At 45.4% G+C, this 21,885-nt stretch overlaps 1 long non-coding RNA gene across 1 annotated transcript; it reads left to right on the plus strand.

The window, feature by feature from the left end:
• Nucleotides 1-1,888: 1,888 nt before the first annotated feature.
• LOC105942204 (uncharacterized) lies at nucleotides 1,889-11,238 on the plus strand. Its single transcript, XR_009246325.1, has 4 exons — nucleotides 1,889-1,927; nucleotides 2,124-2,326; nucleotides 8,713-8,851; nucleotides 11,021-11,238. It is a non-coding gene; the product is annotated as an uncharacterized LOC105942204 (long non-coding RNA).
• The last annotated feature ends 10,647 nt before the right edge of the window (nucleotides 11,239-21,885 follow it).

Raw genomic sequence — 21,885 nt, forward strand, 5'->3', positions numbered from 1 at the left:
GTATGCAGTGGAGACAATTAAACGCAGCCGCCCTCTATTTTTCATGCACATATTTGGACATCCATGAGATGTAGTTGTAGTAAGTGAAGAGGAGCATGTGTACAAAGGATTTCTGAAGTGTAAATGGTTGTCCTGGGAAAATGAGTGATGTAACTGAATTGGTCTTGGAGTCGCTTGGAGATTAACATCCTCAGTTTTTCTCTTTCTCTCCTAAGCTGGCCATATTACCTTGAGAACAAATATCTAAGCTAAGGTGTAATCCTTCCAACTGCTAGTTCGCTCCCCAAATGCTCATAATGGCCAGAGCTGGGCTGACTCAAAGCTGGGAGCCAGGAGCTTCTTCCAGGTCTCCCACGTGGGTGTAGAGGCATAAGAACATGAATGGTCACCCTCCGCTGCTTTCCCAGGCCTGGACCAGAGAGCTGGATTATAGTTGAAGCAGCCAGGATCTGAACTGGCTCCCACATGGGATGCTTGTGCAGGTGCAGAATTAGCCTACTACTCCGTGGCACCAGCCCCAGTTCTATGTCTTTAGCTTCACCTTTTACCTCTGATTTTGGAAGTAACTGGTGATACCACACCTGATCCTCCTAGTCTTCCAACTGGTTCTAGAAAGGGAGTGAAGACCCTGAGGCCTGTGGACTTGGATTCGCTTCCTGGCTTCCAAAAGTTTGCTACTGTTCTTCCCTCTCCTTCTCTTTCTGTCCTCTGTCTTTGAAAATACTTCTGATGTCATTTTGTGGAATTTCTGGAAGGACTGGCAGTTTGGTGTGTTCAGTTCTGTCCTCACTTGGAAGTCCTGCTCAGTAATGTTTCAAACCTGACTTCCAGCACCTTGGCAGTGGCTTTCCTAGAAAAAGCACTCCTTTAACAGATGAAAGATGCCTGTATCAAAACTTGTAACTTTTAGTTTCTGTTTGTATTCATACACTCAGAAGTATAGTCATTCGTTTAAATTGGCCTGGTATGTTCTGGCTGCTTTGCTCCGTGGGCTTTGCTTCTTTGACTTTTCCCAGGGGACAAGCCTCAATTTCTGCATCATCTCCTAGGCTCCTCAGGCAACTTTCATCATGGGAGTGAACAGCAAAGCAGTAGTTCTGATGTCCCTCTCAAATTCACATAATCTATTCAACAGCAGAGATGAGCAGGTGCCTCTCTCTCTGAGGAATTTATCACCTAAAGATTTTTTTTATGAAAGAGCAAGGGAGCTTTGGAGACAGAAAAACCGAGCTCCATGGAATCTCAGATGGGTCCCCTTCCTTGCAGGGACCTGGAGTAGCGTTGCTGTTTTTCAGTTGTTTTGTATTTTAATTTTTAGAAGCTCCTTCCTTATTGAGAAAATGAGACTAATAATGAGACTATTAAACTCACTGAATGATGAAGACATGCTATAATAAATGTAAGATTATAGGGAATGTATAACAGTCTAAATCCTGGTCAAATGACCGACTTTTGAAATTCATTTATTTACTTTTTTATTTACTTGACAGGAAGGAAGAGATGGAAAGCCCCCCTCTGCCAGGTCACTGCCCTAAATGTCTGCAGTGACTAAACTGGGCTGGCGGTCTCTGCCAGGAACTCAATCTGGGTCTTTTTTGTGGGTGGCAGGGACACAAATTACTGGAGCCATCACCCCTTCGTTCGGAGATTTGCAGTAGCAGCAAGGGCAGCCAGGAGCCAGAGTGTTACATTCGGGTAGGCAGGTGTGGGATGCCCACAGCTTACATGCTATCCTGACACGGAGGCTCACCAACTGCCTCAAGTCAATTGTTTCATAGGGAAAGACAGAGGTCACAGAGAACTACCTTGGTAACATACTATGGTTCCAGAATTCAGGGGTTACCATGGTGGTCAGAGATGGGGCTGTTAGAGCAGTGATTAAGCCCTAAGCGGGAGTCAGACCTTTCCACAGGGGTTTCATGTGGAGGTGGGACAGCTTGCACTCTTGGCCCCGGTTGGGTGATGACACAGTGCTTGCTCCCCACAGAAGCGGAGGCCACAAGCACCATTTTGGCAGCAGAGTCACGCTCACCAGGCGCTGCACCTGCTGCTGTGGAGATCCTGCGCGTCAGAGCCCCAGAGCTGTGGGAAGGTAAATCACTCCTTACACCACATGCACTGAGGTACTCCATGACACGGCCTTTCGGAGAACATCCCAGGCGTTGCCTACAGATGGAGCAGACGGACACCACGAGCCTTCATAGGGAGCTTGCGGGATCCTGGCCACCCGGCCGTGAGCGCAGACACACCGAGTGTGGGAAAGCCTTATTATGTGTGTGTACACACTGGCTCGCCAAGAGTCCCTTCGCCAGGGTCTCTGGGCCAGGTAGGGTTTTCAACACCGGAAGAAAGGAAGCTGTGTTAGTGGGAAGTAGAGTGGGCTCAACAGGAAGGGCTGCTCAAGGGGCAGATCTCCCAGCAGGTACCCTCAGGCTCTTATCCTGGTCTCTCGGGGACCCCCTCAGCCTTCTTCTCCATTCTGACTTTCTCTGTGCCTCGGAGCCCTACGTTCCTCTCGCCCCATCCCCACACTGAGGGGAGCGCTGGCAGCCAGATACCTGACACGCATACTCACAGATACTGCCACTTGAGAGCTGAATCAGGAACCAGGGAGTTTGATGCGCAGCTGTTACAGAGACCAAGACCGTGAAGCGAGACGGGCTGTTTGACCTTTTTAAAGATACATTTTGGGTACTTTGGTGATGTGTACATCTCCTTTCTCTCTTTTTCCTTCCCTCCTTTTATTTATTTTAATTTGGCCTCGTTGTCACTTATTTCTTCTGGCAGAATTCAGTCTAAGTTTCATAACTTCCCCGATTGTCGTTGAGAGTTCTTGGCTGTTGTGATTTCATGAACTAATCTGGAGTTTGGGAACTCGTTTGAGGGCCTCCACAGTGATTCCTGATTTTGGAACTTAGAAGTTAAATCTACACTTCATTTTATATCTAGGTGACAGTGAAGACAGGTGAGCAGGTGTTAACTGAGCCGATCAGCCCTGCTATGTGGGAAAGCATCAAGGTCAAGTTGAGATTTTACCACAGGAACTGTGATCAAATATGAGCATGAGTAATAAACCCTATGGCTGGGAGTGCCCAGGAACTCTACCCTTAGACACCTCTCCTGCAGGTGTCCTGAGGGAATGGGAGGGCTGTGGTCTGAGCAAGTCAAACGAGCCACCCAGGTGTCGTGAAATGCATTCACAAACTCTGAGTGGACTTCTGCAAAGGCTGGGGAGCAGACCCTGGAGCCCAGAACAGTGTCTCAGGTGTGTATGTGGGGGTCTGTGTGCATGCAATCTTTTATCTGTCCTACAGAACAAAAGATGTGTCAGAGCCCGAAAGGTACTCAGACCTTTTAGGGCCAGACAGGTCCTCCTTGCAGAAGCACATTCCAGAAGCCTGAAGTCAAGTTGTCCTCCTGCCTGAGCACAAAGCCTGGCCAGCGGCAGCATGGTAAAGGTGACTCAGCCCTCCTGGGTGCTGGTCCAAAAGGGATGGAGTCTGGGCCAGTACATGCTGCAGCCCACTGGCTTGGGCCAGAGATGCCACGTTGGAGAGGAGCGATCGCTTTCACAGGGTGACGTGGTCCTGGAGGGAGCATGTGGGCTTTCTCCAAGTTTGTCATTTCAGGCTTGGGTACCTTGAAGTCACTCCTTTATGCCATCGGCAACAGCCCAAAATTAGTCTCCATTCACGGAGGATCTCTGAGACAGCCTTCCTAGGAGAACTTAAAAGACTCTACACCTGCTGCCAAGAAAGGAGCCTGGGAGAAGGCAGTAATTAAGCCCTGATGGTGTTTAGGGTCCTGCAGGTGTAACAAAGCCGCCTTTCTTTGTCTCAGTTGCTGACCTGTTATGACACAACCTCTGTGTGGGAAAGGAGGCAGGCGTGGGAGGAAGGAGGCTGGTGTGGGGGTGTGAGAAAGGGATGAGGAAAGCTGTGAGGTCTGAAAGGAGAGATTGATGTGCGGAGGGAGAAAAGCTGAATATGAATATTCATCAGAGATGAGCTCTGGCATCTCAGCTGGAGACACATTAGAAGGAGCTAGAAATAGAAGCAGGTGAAGTGGGCTATTGTCTGGGGCAGAAAGGGTAGGAAGAGGGTTTTGATAGGGGCAGGGTTGGAGCAGAGTAAGAGAGAGGAGAGTAAGAAAAGCAGACTTAGGAGCAGTAGACTTGAACTTGGATGGGGATTGAAAGTCATGACTGCCATCAGCAGGGGAGCCAGAGGAGGAAGGAAAGGCCAGGGGAGTGTGAGTTCCACGTGGGAGATCTCAGTGTCTGTCAAGCACACATCTGGGCAGGGGCCGCTCTGCACCAGCCTGCCCATCCCCATGGTGCACTCACGGAGGACAGTGCTGCTGGACTCCTTGGCTGGGAGGCTGGCACACGTCTGTGCCTCTGTCCACACGCCTCCTGACTCAGGTTGATCCAAAAGTCGCTGTGATGGATGCATCCTGCAAATCTAATAAATAAGAACTTTCGTGCCACTGGCCTCAGCTAAAGCAATTTCAGCTGTGCAGCCCACAGATGAAGGAAATGGAATGCGGCATTCAGGGCTCAGGGCCAAGGTGCCAGGCACGTGGGAGGGGGTCTGCTCTCCTCATTCCTTGCTGACTGAATTCCAGACCCCCCTCGCGTTTCCTCTCGATCGCTGCTTGCTGGAATTGAGGCCTCGCTAAGACAGTCTGGCGCTCAGAGGGTCGTGGGACAGTCCGAAGTGAGGCTGCTGTTTGTTTGTCAGGGTTCTGTATTGGAGTTAGGAGTGTGGTGGGTGGTGAGAGGAGGGAAAGAGGAGAGGCGTTGTGCCAAAGTATCTTCTCTTGTGGAAGACAAGCAAGTCTGACCACATCTCACACTGGGTATTTTGTGAGAAGTGGAAAAAAAAACAGTTGGGCAATTCCATCACCGGACGACTGAGTAGATAAGGGAAAGAAGGAGAAATGGACGCCTACTTATGTAGAAGTGCTTCCATTTCCATTACTGTTGCCGAGTATAAACAGCACAAATTTACTCTGGGAAACAGGAGCAGGTTAAGCAAGCGCCTGCAGCACCAGCATCCTCTATGGGTTCTTGTTACAGTCCTGGCTGCTCCACTGCTAATTCAGCTCCCAGCTAGTGTGCCTGGGAAGGCAGCAGAGCATGGCTCAAGTGCTTGGTCCCCTGCACGCACAGGGGAGATCTGGAATAAGCTGGATTTGATCTGGCCCAGCCCCAGTCACTGTGGCCATTTGGGAGTGACCCAGTGGATGGAAGATCTTTATTTTTCTCCTTCTCTCTCTTTGTAACTCTGTCTTTCAAATAAATAAATCCTTCAAAAAAAAAGTAACACAGGAGAGAATATAAAACTTTCATGATTCCAAAATTACAGGAAAAACATCATTAATATTTTATAGCATTTTGTTGTTTTATCATTTTATTGTGGTTCTAAGTTCTGCTTCTATTTCTTCAAATCATTCATGCTTTGATTTTAGATCAGTGGATTCCTATGTCCCTGTGGGGATACAGTAAGGCATTACTTGGACTTCTCTGAATATAAGGCACTGTAGGTCACCCCCCGCCCCCTACCCCGCCAACCACCACTGCTTTTAAAAAGATTTGTTTATTTTTATTGGAAATTCAGATTTACAGAGAGAAGGCAGGACAAAGAGAAAGATATTCCATCTGCTACTCACTCCCCCAAATGACCACAATGGCCAGAGCTGAGCCAACCTGAAGCCAGAAGCCAGGAACTTCTCCCATACAGGTGCAGGGTCCCCAGGCTTTGGGCCATCCTCTACTGCTTTCTCAGGCCACAAGCAGGGGGCTGGATGGGAAGTGGAGCAGTCAGGACATGAACCAGCACCCATATGGGATCCCAGTGTGTACAAGGTGAGGATTTAGCCACTGAGCCATTGCACTGGGCCCGGTTGCTCCCTTCTATGCAGGAAAAATTCCAGTGTTGCCCCCCTTGTATACATACTTGGTCTCCATTGGAATCCATAGTTACTTTCTGGAAGTGTTTTCTCAGAAGTCGCATCATTAAATTCATCCAGGATGCTCTCCACAGTCCCAGTAGAAGGAAGACCTTTGGAGAACAGTGTTAGCAGTATACAGAGGGTTCTACAGTCTCAGGTTTGGGACCGAATACAACATCTCATGGCTCATTGCAGTGCATGTGTGTGAGTGTTCAATTGTAGAGTGCAGTGTTTGTGTATTCATGTTGGGTGTTTTGTGTGTGGTATGTATGGTGTATGCCCATGTGTGAGATATGCATTTGTAGGTGTATTTTGGGCATGAATGTGGTGTGTTTGTGTGCATGCACACATACACATGTATGCAAATATATTTGTCTATATGTTTTGTGTGTGTGTGTAGGGGGTGTGTGGGGCCAGGAGGGAGAAGGTGCAGTAGCGTGGTCTCAGGTTGCCCCTTGACTTTCTCAGGTGTCTGACCTACTTGGATTCTGGAACAAATCTCTTGACAACCGAGGTCATTCCCCATGGGCTGGACAGCCCCCTATGGGGCTGCCATCCTGGGAAAGCTTGGCCAGCAGGGCCAGAGATAGCTGGAGCAGGGGAGATCCTAGCAGTCTCTATTTTCTCAGCCCCATGGAGATGGGCCCTCCACAGCCCTGAGCCTGGTGGGGACTACCATCATCCTCCCTTCCTTGCTGCCATAGGGACATTCAGGCTAAACCTTTTAGGGTTTCCTCTTTGTGGAGGAAGGCTCTAGGATGCAAGGGCATGGCCGGTGTGGGGCATGGGCAAGGGAAAACAAAGGCAGAGGTTGGTGGCTAATCCTGTGGGCAAGAGAGAGGCATGGCCACCTGGGTCATCCATCTGAGAGATGTTGACCACGGTGGGCTGGGGAGGAGAATGCACCTGCTGTGTCTATGTACTCCATGCTCACCTCCTAATCAATGTGAGGTTGTTGTTCACAGAGGCTTTGATACATATTGGGGTGTTTCCGTCACTGGAGAGAGATAGAAACAAGCACATTCGCACTTAGGTTTACAAATGGAGAGCTAGGTGAGCCAGTGTTCCCTCACCTGTTGGAGTGCAGGGCACCATAGAGCTGAGGGACAGCCCTCAACTGTGGGAGAGGCAGGGAGGACTATCTGTGAACACCCTCATCTGATCTTTTCATGATGACTGCAGAGTCCTCGTGATGCCACAGCTTTAACTGTCGTTCAAGCCACTAATCAAGGTAAAGAGTGTGAAGCCTACACGTCGTTGGTTCACTTCTCCTTTCTTACTTGGAACTGCCCTTGGAGGGGTCTGACTCCTAACGTTAGTAGGTCTTCACGCCTTCATTACCTGGACACACATGGAAGTCATCATGTCCCTCCTGAATACAGAGCTTGAAGAACTGATGCCAATATAGTTGAGTCTGTCCTCATGTGTGTATGTAAATGTGGATTTCCTGGTGTAGTCAAAAATAGTGCTTACTGTTGAACTGTGTGCCCATAACATTCAGTTTGGACTCTCAACAACTACTACGTTAGAAATTATTTGGACATAGGGTCATTGCAGATGAAATTAGCCAAGGTGAGGTCCCATTGGGGTAGCAGGGACCTCTAATGCAATGTGACTAATGACATTACTACAAGAAAGAACAGGTGTTTGACAGAGCGGTTAAGATGCTAGCTGGGATGTCTGCATCCCACATCAGATTGCTGGGTTGGCGTCCTGGCTCTGCTCTTGATTCAACCTTTCCGAGAGGCAGAACGTGGTGACCCAGGTAGTTGGAACTATGTCAAACATGTGGATCCCCTGGACTGAGTCCCTGGTTCCTGGCTTCAGCCCTACCCAGTCCATCTGTTACAGGCAGATAGGGAATCTCTGTCTCCCTGTCTACCAGTTTGTCTCAGTTCCAGACACAATGAGTTAACTAATTCATTTAAAAAAAATTGTGTGTGAAGACTGAGTTAGCTATGGGATCTGAACCCAGTAACAGCCTGTAGTTGGAACAGGGACCAGCAACAGGAACAGCATCTTCAGAAGGAGCCCAGACCTCTGACATCTGGAGCTTGAGGTTGCAGCCTCCAGAGTTATTATGCATGAATATCTGTTGCTCCAGCCCCTTCATGCGTGGTATTTTGCAGTCGCAGCTCCAGGACCCTAACACATTCCCTGCCTTTGAGGAACTCTTTTATCATCTCCACACCTCTGTATTCTATAAAAAAAAAAAAAAGCCAACCAGCACCATACCAGTCTTATAACTGGAGAAACTCTGCTCAAGAGAGGTGAAATGATTTATTTGAAGTAAGTTTCTGGTGCTCTTTTTTCTTTGTGTGATATATTTTTAATTGTTTTTTATTATTTTCTATGATATAGTTTTGTGGGTATAAGAATTCCCCGCCTCCCTCCACTTTCTTTCTCCCTCCCATTCCCTTCTTCGAGCATTTCCTCCTATATTATTACAGTAATGTAGTCTTTTAGTAACAGCTACAAGTTTAACATTCGACTGTTTAAGTGTATCATGGTATTGTAGGTATAGGAAATGGGTACAGTCTAGCATCATTTTGTCAGTTTCATGGGGCGTTCTCCTTTTATTTGAGTAGAGATGCATACCGCAATGTATCTTCACTTCTCAATATGCCAGACTCCATTATTTCATCAGTGAGAGCTGGTGCATTTCTTTAAGAGAACAAAGCAGAGAAAATGTAACTTGCTGGCATGCTAATTAATTGCCACTCCTAACTTCATCTCTGGTGTTCCTGACTGCCTTAGGTCTCTGGGGAGTTCTGCTGTGGAAGTGACGTGGCCCCAGATGCCAATTCCATCAAGGACTATGGTCAAGATCATGCCAAGCCTCATTGTACCAGGATGGCGAGGGGCCCGTTGATGTGAAACTTGCCAACAGAGAAGGGTGTGTACACCAATTTTTTTAAATGCCACGAGGTGAGGTGCCAAAGAATGCTTTGAAGTTTACTTTGAAGCAATTCTCACAGTGAAGGAAAACTCTGGGTTCTCAATGGCTGTGAAACTATCTGGAGCAGAATCATCTTTTACATGCCCAGCCATGAAGGACTGAATTTGCAAGACTCTGAAAACAAGTGGCAAGGTGCAAAGGGCACAATGGGGCTCTGGATCTGACAGCTGTGCTCACTAAGACCCCAAGAGGCAAAATGTGTTAACATTTCCGGCAAGTTATAGTTCTAGAAGATTCCGGTGAGATAACGTATATATGGAAGTGCTTTGTAAGTGGGGTAAGCTGTTGGATGGAAAGAGACAGCTCAGCTGCAATGTAGCACCTGGGAGCACACAAGATTACATGTCAGCTTGAGTCCATGTAGAAAAGAGACCAACTGGTAGCTTCTTCAGAAGCTCCAGGATGGATTTATTTATTTATTTATTTATTTTTTAATATGAGAGAGAGATAAACAGAGGGTGATCTTCCATCCACTGTCACTCTCCAAATACTTGCCATTGCCAGGGCTGGGTTGGGCTAAAGCTAGGAGCTGGGAACTGTAGCCAGTACTCCTGCGTGGGCCATCACCATTGCCTCCTAGGCTCTGCCTTGGTAGGAGGCTAAGTCAAGAGCCAGAGCTTGATATTAAAGTTGGGGCTGGGATTGGAGGCAAGAGTCTAATTGGGGTCTTCACTGCTTTGCCAAATCCATGTCCAGAAGTGGGTGTACGACCTGGACAAGATGACTGAGAGGAGGGCCCACACTGAAGTGCTTTGTGAAAGTCTTCAGTATATGTTCATTTTCTCCAGAAAGAACCTGTGATAGTATGGGTCTGTGACCAACTGACTTTTGCCACACAAGTTTATGTTACTCCTTTAGAGAGATGTGGAGCAAGGCTTGGATAGAAAGGTTAGGGGAAAGGCAGTCGAAGGTGCAAACAATGCACTTTCAGACCTGCCTGCTTTAAATCCAATACAATCAACCATTCCCTCTTCCTCTTTTTGCACCGTAGTCAAGGCCCTGTCATGCCTCTCGGGAAGACTGGCTTTCTTTGACTCCCTTTTTCCTTCGGAGACTTTTTCTTCACCTTTTGTGTTTGGGGGATACTAGAACATGCAGCGACCCTTACTGGAGCCGTGTGTTCTCTGTGTGCCTCTAAAAGGCTCTGGAGTGACAGCTGTCAGAGGGGAATTGTGAGGGGACCAGACTGCTGCTGTCCCTGCATCTTCCCCTTTCTCCAGGAAGATTGGCTGAAAGATCCCGAACAAAGGGGTTTGTGTTTCTGTGAAAGTCAAAAGGTTGCAATCTGGAAATGCAGTGGATGTGGATAAGGGGGTTGTGGGGTGGAGCAGGAGGAAGGAAGGGAAGGGAAGGAAGGTGAGAGGGCCATGATTCATGCTGAAAGAATTGGGTTGTTGAGCCTTATAAATTCTCAGGAGCTGGGAAAACAAATGTGAATGACCTCAAATGTAGCTAATAGAGAACATTGATTTCCTTTATGTAGTACAGCCAAATGCATTTAACTTCTCCTTAAATGCTGCCAGCAAGTGGTTTTCAGTTTAATGAAATCCTCTTTTTAGGTCACCTTCAAAATTCCCTGGCTGTCCCTTTGAGAAGCTGTGTTCAGTGATAATGTCTCAATTCAGCAAGACTCCTGTTCATTATGCCGCCAGTGTGTGTTTCTCCTCACCGCCTTCAGAGAAACAGAGAGAAAAAGATAGCTCCTCATTCTTCTAGAGCTATTTTATGGTGTTGTGTTTATAGCACTACTGTATCTATATGATCCCCTCCCCAGCAGAATGCCTGTAGGCCTACCTGCCCATCAGCTCAGGGATGGCATTTATCAGTAGTAGGAAAATCGTACCTTAATGACAACAGCAGCAGACACAGCAAGAAGAAAACCTTCTTTGTCAGCTCTCCTAGCTGCATTGTATTGTAATTATGGTTTCGTATAGCCTTTTCATTCCTTTCATCTGACTCAGTGTGGCCATGCATGAGGCAAATGATCCTTCCATTCTTATATACACCTTAAAGGGTAGCTAGAGTTTGTGAACTGACAGTGATCAAAACTAAAGAATATTTTGGTATCTCAACTCGCTATCATTGTCATCTTTTGTCCCACAACAGGAAGATTTCAATGCCTCTGCTGCCCGGATGCTGTCTAGGAAACATATCTCAACAGTTGGAGAAATTCTCGTGCCTTCACTGCTCTGGGGCTTCCTGCTGCTTCCTCACTCCTCCGCCCCCACTCCCATCCTAATGAATATTCAGCCTGCATCCTTCCAGGAGGATTTTGAATAGGATGCTTCCTGTTTTTCCTATTAAAGATTGACTGTTGTCCTGGGTCAAGGGGATTATTCAGTAAGACCTTGCAGCTGGGAATTCCTGTTTATTTTTTCGTATGACCTTGGTTTTGGGGACAACATATGTCTCATAGACTGTGTATTCTAATGGGTCTGTTAGCCCTTGACTCTATTGCAAGGGTTTTTTTCCTAGCATGTTTACCTGTCCCCTCTTACTGTTAGCAATTCAAGAGCAAGGATTGGGTCCTGCTTCCTTGCCCTTTCTGGTGCCAGCAGAGTACTCAATCTAGAAGTTCAATAAAGTTTGTTGAATGGATGAACACCCCTCAAAATGTGGATTCCACAGAAAATGACTCTGTGTATCACTGTGATTAGGCTAAAGAAGAATAAGGGAGAATGAAGTTTTGTATGTCCTCATTCTGTGCCCTTTTGGACAACATCATGACTGTTCAGACATATTTTTTCCTAAACCTTTGGGTTCAGGAATTGAGTTCTATTCTTTTATTTTTTTTTCTAGAAGTAGACTTTCCACACTTGGAGCACGTAATAACTGCCACAGTTTAGGTGATTACCATGGCTCCATGGGTAATGGTTGTTGCTTATTATTCATATCTGCTTGCAAATATGCCACCTGGCTGGACTGGGGATGTTCTAGAAGAACCAGCTTACACCTGGGCATGATTTTGTCACTGTTTATAGAGTGAAACCATATTTAGACTGTAGTCCCACTAAAGCTTGTTATGAAAACGTGAAGGTTTCTTAATTACAGCATATGGTTTTGGAACATGTGTTAAGCCTAATGGTTAAGATAATTTATTGTGCCTTAGAGGGTCTGGGCTCGATTCCTGGCTCTCAATCCTGATTCCAGCTCCCTACCAATACAGATTTTGGGAGGCACCAAATTACTGGGCTCCTTTCTCCCGTCTGGGAAACCTGTATTTTATTCCCAGCTTTTGCCTCTGATTCCAGCCCAGCCCCACCTGTGGTGGTTGTTTGAGGAATGAACCAGTGAATGGATACTTTATCTTTTGTCTGTCTCCCTGTACCCTTCAAATAAATAGACACATTCTAGAAGCCGGTAGGTATTTGATTTACGACATGGGCTTTCTGGGATTACTATGAGGGAATGTCTGGGAGCCTCTTCACGATTCTAAAGCGATCCTTGAGTTTCTTCCCTGACCACCATACGGATGGTCTTTCCATCTGCCATCTGGGGGAAGAGATATAAGCACTTTGGTATTTCCCCACACTCGCTTGTAACGGCTACCAACGCGCTTTACAGACGGTAGTTCACAAATTTCCTGACCAGGTCTAGGAAAGGGCAGATATCTCAACACTCACAAAAACCCTCCAGGGCCTTATGCCTGTCCCCTAGAGAGAAATTCCTCCGAAGCTCATCTCCTTCTCTCTGCAAGCACTACTCCCAGTTCCAGCAGATTGCCCCTGGCTGTCCCCTCCTGTACAGCAGTACCTGGTGCTCTGAGCAGTCACTCCCCACTCCTGCTTTCAGTGGAGAATCTTAAATTATCACCTCCCCTGAGCAGCCTTTCGGATTCCTTTGCCACATGGGGTCTTCTTCCTCCCAGAGAGGTCAAGCAGCTTTGCATCATGCAAAGCATCTTTCAAAGCAATCATTAATTTTCTTCTAGAGATGATCTGACCATTCGTAGGAAACACTTGGGTCTGTGACTGTCCTTTTTGCTACAATCCTGTCCTCCTGCTTAGGTATCTGAGTAGATATCCTGTCTCACGTTGCATGGTAGAGGAGGGAGGAAGAGACTGTCTAACCTCTAAGCTTGCAACTTCGGATGATTTAGTTTTGTCAAACTGCTCTTTGCTGTCTAGGAAAGAAATTGCCCCTCTGTCCCAGATTTCTTCCTCTGCTTAGTTTAACATATTATTAGTGCTTTGACCATAAATCATTCCAATTCCATCATGGCGAATGTCAGAAGACTGTAAAATTTTCTGATAGCCAAGGAGACTTTTGGTGATATATGCTGCTTTATGTTGCTATCGTTTTAATCATGATAGAGACGACTTCTTAATAATATTCAGAACAGCAGAAAGGTCAAGAGAGCAAATTCAAAGGAGGGTTATGCCGCTGCTGATCTGTAGAAGCACCTCTGCATTCATTTTTCTCGTATGTCATTGGAAATGATAGCGGTGTCTTTGTTATATTACTACATAGGGGGAGGGTGGTGCATCAAATCATACACCCTCAGCGTTTGGTATTATATGGGATCACAGGCAGCTCTACATAAGTACTAGGTGCTGTTTATCATTATAATATACATCCTAGCAAGTTCTCCTTTTCACTTCCTCTTGAGGCAGATCAGCTCTTAATCTCTTGCAGGTGCCACACAAGTTATGCAGTTACAGGTCAGTGAATTCCACCCTGTGGTTGAGGAAGATGACGTAAAGTCTCATAGGTCACCAAAGTCCTTTAGCTCCTAAGTGAAGAAACGTGGCTCCCACGTTCATGAAGCCCCCGCAGCCAGCAGCACAGTGGAGGATGGGACTGGGCTTTGCCGTTGACCTCCACCATGCTCTTCCATCTGTGTCCTTCTTGCCAGGTGGATGTCAGGTCCCTCACTCATGAGCTCACTTACCTTGTAGCTTGAGGCCAATTGTGTGTTGCTCATAGGTGCCCTAGGAATGTTGGGGGCAGGGGAGTGGCAGCACGATAGTTCAATGGCTAATCCTCCCCTCGCAAGCACCAGGATCCCATATGGGTGCCAGTTCATATCCTGCCAGTTCCACTTCCCATCCAGCTCCCTGCTTATGGCCTGGGAAAGCAGTAGAGCATGGCTTGTGATCTTAGGTCCCTGAACCCATGTGGAAGACTTGGGAGCGGCTTCCAGCTCCTGGTTTCAGATTGGTAAGCTCTGGCCATTTGCATAGTGAACCAGCAAATGGGAGACATTTCTGTCTGTCTCTTCTTCTCTCTGTAAATCTACCTTTTGAATAAAAATAAACCAATGTTTTAAAAACATTTTTAAAAGAGATGTTGAGGGGCATGCAGATGACAAGTGAAATGTTCCTCTTTACAGCAAATGAATGATTAAATTCCATGTTACAGTCCTGGTGAAAAGTGAGAAGAGTTGAGAACAACTTCTTCAATGAGTCCTGATCTGCCCAACCAATCCACAAGCCCTCAGATTAAATAGGCACCTAGCTGTTATCTCAAGAGACAGCTAAGCTTCTTCAGCTTCCTGCTGGTACAGCTGGAAGACAGCAGGTGGTGTCTCAGGGCTTGGGCCCTTGCTACTCTTATGGGAGATCTGAATGGAGTTCCTTGATCTTGGCTCCAGCCTGGCCTCGCCTGGCCCATGTGTGTATTTGGAGAGCAACCAGTATCAGCAGATTTCTCTATTTCTCTCTCTCTCTCTCTTTGCCTTTCAAACACACACACACACACAAACACACACACACTCTCCATTTTTGTGGTGACTTGCTTATCAAAAATGGCTTTCAGTCCTGCGTCCATAACTGCTCGCTCTTAGCACTAATAGTAAGTCTCCACGCCTCCCCCATCTTCTGCCTGTCACAATTGAATGTGGCATCACAGAAGGGCATTGCCCCAGGATTCTGATTCCATATTGTTCTGTGAGAAGAGGGAGGCAAAGGGCATCAGGAACGCATCCTGAGCTGCTTGCTTCCTGTCATCCTGGGTTTGTTTCCCACTTGTCTGCCGGAGAACTTGCCCTTCACTGGATGGGCCTTAAGCCATACTTAGGAATGTATTATTGTTTCCTTCAGCAATCTGTAGGAAAAACTGGAGGTCTCAACAGTTGGCAATATTATCAAAGGGAAAAAGGATTTTATTTCTTCAAAATTCCATTTGGCTAGGATGATTCAAATCCATCCTATAGCAATACTTGACTTGGTCCTCCTTATCTATTTAGATATTAAAGCTGTGGCTACTGTGCTTTATACTGCAACAGCTGCTTCCTGTGCCAAACCAAGAGTTTGTTTGTTAATCCTGGAAACCATTATCATCAAGTTAATAGGAAGAAAGGCTGCTGTGAACTCAATGTACTTGGAAGTTCCGGAAAACTACCCAGAGCTGCTAATTCATTACCCCTAGGTAAGATCAGTAAAAAAATGGAGTGCTGGGAACCTCTGCTAAGTGTTACCTGCTTCTTCCAGTTAGGTGTTTATATTCAAGTGATTGCCATAGGACTGTGTCTTTTAAAGACTGATTTCTGAAATAATGTTTTTAAGACAGTAAATTCAGAGACAGAATGTTTAATTTTAGAAACATACCATGATGTGATCATTTTATTCCTTGGATAAGGTATGTTAGGTTTGCCAAGCATATGTGCATCACTAGCAGTTAGTGGATTCTGCTAGCGCAGAAGAATCCGTTATGATGAAACAGAGAATTTCAGGCAGCTTCTAACTAACTCACTTCTTAGAAGATCTTTCCCACATTGCGGCGTTGTTTGGTTTTGGCTGCCAGTGACATCTACTGACTAATTAAAATGGCTAACATAAATGGGATTTGCACCATCAGCCAGGTACAATGAGGTGCATTTTTGCGCCCTGCAGAACTGCTATAACAAAGGAGGTGATCTGTGGAAAGAACTTGACAGAGGGCCTGGTGTACAGGTAGTGCTCAAATAAAAAATGACAGGGTATTCATATAAACATGCTTACTTCTCTGGGAAGTGCTAGACAATTTAGCAGGCGGTGTGAACTTGGGTCCCAAGGAGTTCTCTCCCAACATTTCCATAGCATCTGCAGAAATTCCTGCCCCCCCCCCCTTTTCTCTCCCAGCCGTTTAATATAAGAAAATTATTTGGCTTAAATGTTGACAAAAATCTGTCAACAAGTCGAGGTTTCTGTCATTGTGATACAGGTTTCCACAGATCATTTTTATTATTAAAAATATGTCTTTTCTAACTATTTATGTATCCAAGTTTAGAGGATCACTAAGACAGAGTGTAGGACTATAATATAATAAACTGAAAGTATGTCATTGTAAAAATCAAAGAATAAAAAGGATCTTGGAGGGAGGGAGGAAGGATAGGGCAGGAAGTCTCCGTTTGCTCTTAAATCTGTATGTGGAGTATATGATATGTTCTTACCTGACATAAATTTAAAAATTTGATTAAAAAAGGAAGTATTTGGGAGGATGAGGACAAGCAAAAAACTACACATGAGAAAATGTAATATGCTACATTAGGAAACTTCAGGAAACAGGGGGGACCTGTTTCCTGTCTAAAGGAGGAGCCAGGCTTTTTGGCTCATGATCTTGGCCAAACTCCCAGACTAGCCTTCCTGCCCTCAGCCTGCTGAGCCAGGTAGTGGAGGCCTTTGATTTAATCCTACAGTTTAAACTCCATCATTCACCCTTCCTGTGACAGCCTCCCCCACGTTTGACCTGGATGTGATTCACTCCTCTTTGATGCTTCCACAGGGGCTTATCAGCACCCGTCACGCTACTGTCCTTGCTATGGTTTTGTTACTGGGTTTTTGTTGCAAATGCATGAAGGAGTTAAGGGGCAACAGAAAAGTAAGATTTATTGACCTGCAAAGAGAAAATACATGCTCAAGTAGGTGTGCAAGCAAGCTTAGGAGACAGTGCCACATAGGTCGAGGCTGCCTGTTCATACGATCTGGAAACACAGTGGGCAGATAGCGTAGGGTGGGCAGTCTGGGGCAGGGCTCGAGTGTGATCCTTTCCCTTGTCCTGTTGGGAAAATCTTTTTTTTTTTTTCAAGGCAAATATGTATTTATTCTAACAATATGGTTTGCTTAAAACTTTTTTTTTCATAGTATGCATTTCCCATGGATATTTCTTTTTTATTATTATTCATTAATTACAGTGTATTATGTGACACAGTTTCATAGGTACTGGGATTCTCCCCACCCCTCCCCAAACCCTCCCACCATGGTGGATTCCTCCACCTTGTTGCATAACCACAGTTCAAGTTCTGTTGAGATTCCCTCATTGCAAGTGTATACCAAACATAGAGTCCAGCATCTTATTGTCCAGTCAAGTTCAACGGCTTCTTAGGTATACTCTCTCTGGTCTGAAGACAGAGCCAGCACAGTATCATCCCGATCAATTAAAAGCTCCAACATACCATCAGCAAAAATTTACATCATTATGGAATTAATTGACATAGTAATGAGTAACCAATATGTTAAAAATAAATGCTAGTTCTTAACCACCTTCTGTGACCACCTCATTGACATTTCAATTTTAGTGTATACACAACATATAACATACATAACATAACATGTTATACATAACATCATAAAATTAATTTATTTTTAAAAATGATCTTACTTAGTTGATTAGGGTACAAAGGGTCAAGGGCTACTGGAAATTGGGTAATACCATTGTTTCCACACAAATATCATTTTTTGGGCCCGGTGGCATGGCCTAGCGGCTAAAGTCCTCGCCTTGAAAGCCCCAGGATCCCATATGGGCGCCCGTTCTAATCACGGCAGCTCCACTTCCCATCCAGCTCTCTGCTTGTGGCCTGGGAAAGCAGTCGAGGACGGCCCAATGCTTTGGGACCCTGCACCCATGTGGGAGACCTGAAAGAGGTTCCTGGTTCCCGGCTTCGGATCGGCGCGCACCAGCCCGTTGCGACTCACTTGGGGAGTGAAACATTGGATGAAAGATCTTCCTCTCTGTCTCTCCTCCTCTCTGTATATCCGGCTTTCCAATAATAATAAAATCTTACAAAAAATATATCATTTTCCCCCCCTATATCTGGGGTCAGGGGAGAAACAAAGGGAAAAGCCCTACCCAGCCTCCCTCCCATCCCAGGTCCCCAGGTGAGGCACGCTCTGAGGGTCCTGCTCAAGCAATTTTGATAGTTCAACAGTTCTGAATTGCTGCCAGTCTTGCCGTTTCAATTGCGATGAAACCTATTCAGAATCCACTGGCTGACATAGTCTCTTCATGGTTGGGGTTTTGAGATCAGCAGTTCAGTTGGAGGGATCTCCAAAGAAACTTCATCTGAGATGAACCCAAACTTGATTTTTTAAAAAGATTTATTTATTATTTTTATTACAAAGTCAGATATACAGAGAGGAGAGAAAGAGAGGAAGATCTTCCGTCCGATGATTCACTCCCCAAGTGAGCCACAACGGCCGGTGCTGTGCCGATCCGAAGCCGGGAACCAGGAACCTCTTCTGGGTCTCCCACACGGGTGCAGGGTCCCAAGGCTTTGGGCCGTCCTCGACTGCTTTCCCAGGCCACAAGCAGGGAGCTGGATGGGAAGTGGAGCTGCTGGGGTAAAACCGGCGCCCATGTGGGATCCCGATGAGTTCAAGGCGAGGCCTTTAACCACTAGGCCACGGCACTGGCCCCCAAACCTGATTCTTGTGTTTGCCAGTACAGGGTCTGGCACAGTCTGTCGCCCCAATCAGCTTATGCACATGCTGGCTGTTGCAATTGCTGGGTCAGTTTTGTTTCCAGCCCTGTCATCCACTTGAACCAATGGGTGTTGCAGTCCTGCTCGATCCTACCCACTTCATACACGGTTCTCTAGCAAACCGGTGGGAGCTGCAGCCTAGTTGGGGCGATTCCGTGGAACCCCCCACCAGGTCTGCCTGCTGGGAAAATCTTGGAAGCATCATGGCATTAAGTGCATGATGAGGGTGGGAGTGTTGGTCATGGTCGTTTATAATGACTTTATAATGAGCTAAAGGTCATCATAGGGACATGGACAGACGCCAAACTGAGTATTTTTAGCTGGCGGTCATTCTAAGCGGTGAAACTCCAGAAGTTGCGGTTTGCTGCCCCACAATATGGTGGGAGGGGACTGGCGTGGCAGGCAGGGATTGTAGCGCAGGTGAGGCTGCAAGAGGTGCTGGTGACCTCAGCTTGCTCCTTGTAGTTTCCTGCCTGCCTACCTCAGTTTGATTGTGGTTTGTGCTCTCTGAAACTCACATTAAATGTGAGTTTATTAGGAGACATTGAGAGCTAGGGTTGGGGGCAGAGGAAAGGATCTTGAGAGGTGATTAGAGTTGCACCCTTGAGACTGGATTAGCAGGTTAGTGAGATGTCTGGAAACTGGATCTGCTATAAGCACCATTTTGGTTCGGTCTCCAGCACACTGCTTGTCTCTTGCCATATGATGTGCTATACAGCCTTGGGGCTCTGCCAACAGGTGGGTCCTTATGGCATGCATCCCCTTGGCCTTGGACTAGAACTGCCCACCTAAGTAAAGCTCCTTTCTGCATACGTTAGCCAGTCTGTGGTATTGTGTTATAAACAGCAGAAAAGGAGCAAGACAGTCCAGAAAAGTGGATTAAGACAGTTCTTCTTTAAGGTCAAGTCTCCTTCACAGAAAATACTCTTTGCTAGGCATCCTTGTGTTCTTGTGTAGGGCAGTGTGGCTTGCATTTAGTAGGTACTTTGGAAATGTAGTAAATGGATGAATAAAATAAAATGCAATTAAGTGGGATAATATTTACCTTGGCATTTGATATGGTAGTTATGATTAGGAAGTTAAACAATGTAAGTTACATAGTCTACTATTGAGGGGAAAAAAATGCTTGAATGACATTTCTCAACCAGTATTTGAAATACTACATTGGGTAGAAAAGTTTGGCTTTCTAGCTCATTTTCAGAAAGCAACAATTCAATCAAAGTTTAAACATATAGAATCTCTCTTTTAAGCACTCTAAACTATGTCCCCAAATAATGTTTATTGTAATATTAAAGAATATATAAATAATAAATAAATAATAATTGTAAAATATGAACAGTATTATTTCTAACTTCATCATCCAGAGATGGCTATACTATCATACAATTTTATTGCTGCCTCTCTTTCATGCAACATCCTTTTTAAAGATCTATTCATTTCTTTGGAAGAGAGAACTCTTCCAACTATTTGTTCACTATCTAAGTGGCTACAGGAATCTGGGCTGGGCCAAGTTGAAGACTTGAACCAGGAACTCCATTTGGGCCGTGCTCTGCTATTCTGATGAATTACACCCCATTTCCTAATCAGATTCCCTGTCCCTTGTTGAATTGGGGTGTGTAAGAAGACAGTAATGAGGTGGGTCCTGAAAAAGAAAAAACACGGAAGTAGAAACTTCCAAAACAACTTTTGTTGTTATTAGCATTATTAGAATTACTGAGAGGAAGAGACAGAGAGGGAGAGATCTTCCATGTGCTGGTTCACCATCCAAATGACTGCAACAGCCAGGGCTGGGCCAGGTGGAAGGCAGGAGCTTGGAACTCCTTCTGGGTCTATCACATGGAAGGCAGGGGCTCAAGTTCTTGGTTAGCTTTCAGTGCTTTCCCAAGTATAGTAGTAAGAAGTCAGATCACAAGTAGAGCAGCAGGGGTAGAACTGGAACCTATATGGACTGCTGGAGTCACAGGTGGTGGCTTAATCTACTATGCCATGGTGCAAGTCCTTCTTACTAATTTTTAAATGTAGACCACTTACTCTTAAACATTTAAGAATTTTACTTATTTTCACTTTCGTTGAAAGGTGTAAAAACAGAGAAAGAAAAATATACACACACATGCACTCACAGAGAGAGTTTTTCATTGATAATTGATTGTCTCCCCAAATGCCTGTAAAATCTAGGTGGAAGCCAGGAACTTGGAATCCAGTCCCAGTTTCCCACATGGGTATTAGGGATTCACTCACCTGAGCTATCTCTCACCTGTAACCACACAGGACGTCTGTTAGCAGGGAGCTTGTTGGGAAGTGGAGTTGGGACCCAAAGCAGGCACCCTGTTATAGGATGCAGTATCCATCCCAAATGGCTTCTTTTTATTGATCCACTCACAGGATTCATTTGCTTGACAGTAAAGACCAGAGAAGAGAATATAGTAGCACCTCCACATTCATGGGCTCAAACTGACTGACAATGATAATAACTGAACCTGAACTGAACACATATGGAGTGGGATATGGTGCCATTTATACAATACTTACATTATATGAAGGGACCTCAAAAGGGCTTTTTTTTTTTTGAAAAAAAGAAATGGAGTAAAAAGTCTTTTTTGATGCCAAAAGTTTTTGTTTGTTTGTTTGTTGCATGTATGAACGGTCTTTGTTGGCTAACACAGGACATGGAGGAGGGGATTACAACAGCTCTTGCTGCTGAGGAGGTATCCACACACTCCCTCACCGCCTTCCGAAAGGTGATGCTGAAAGTTTTGAAGCACATCAAGTTTTATTCATAATATGCCTTTTCCATAGTTTTAAAAAAGATACTTTGTGCTGTATCTTGTAAATAATCTTGAGAAAATTTAAAGCAAATGAGAGGATGTGTGCAGATTTCATGTAAATACTGTGGCACTTTTTAGTTGAAACTTAAGCAGCCACATATGTTGGTATCTGGCAGGTCCTGGGACCAATACGCTAAGGATATGGAGGGATGTCTATAATAATGACAGATCTCTTTCTTTCTTCTCACCAGTATAGAAGGTAAACGTAGTAGTAAGGTTGAAGTGTATTTACGTGTATGAAGAACAAACCACGTAATAACACTGTATCCAAATACAAGCATATCATTCTTAACCTCAGCTCCCTTATTTCTAATCTAGCACAATTCCTCATTCGTTCAATAAATATTTATGAAGGGTTCATCATGTGCCAAAGTTCACACACAGAAAGTTAACTCCTTTTGTCTGCAGATGGATACCTGATGCCTTTAGAAAATTCTTAAAGCGATTGTCTCCATCCCTAGAGGTCC

This window comes from Ochotona princeps, chromosome 11, assembly GCF_030435755.1.
Source record: "Ochotona princeps isolate mOchPri1 chromosome 11, mOchPri1.hap1, whole genome shotgun sequence".
NCBI lineage: Eukaryota > Metazoa > Chordata > Mammalia > Lagomorpha > Ochotonidae > Ochotona > Ochotona princeps.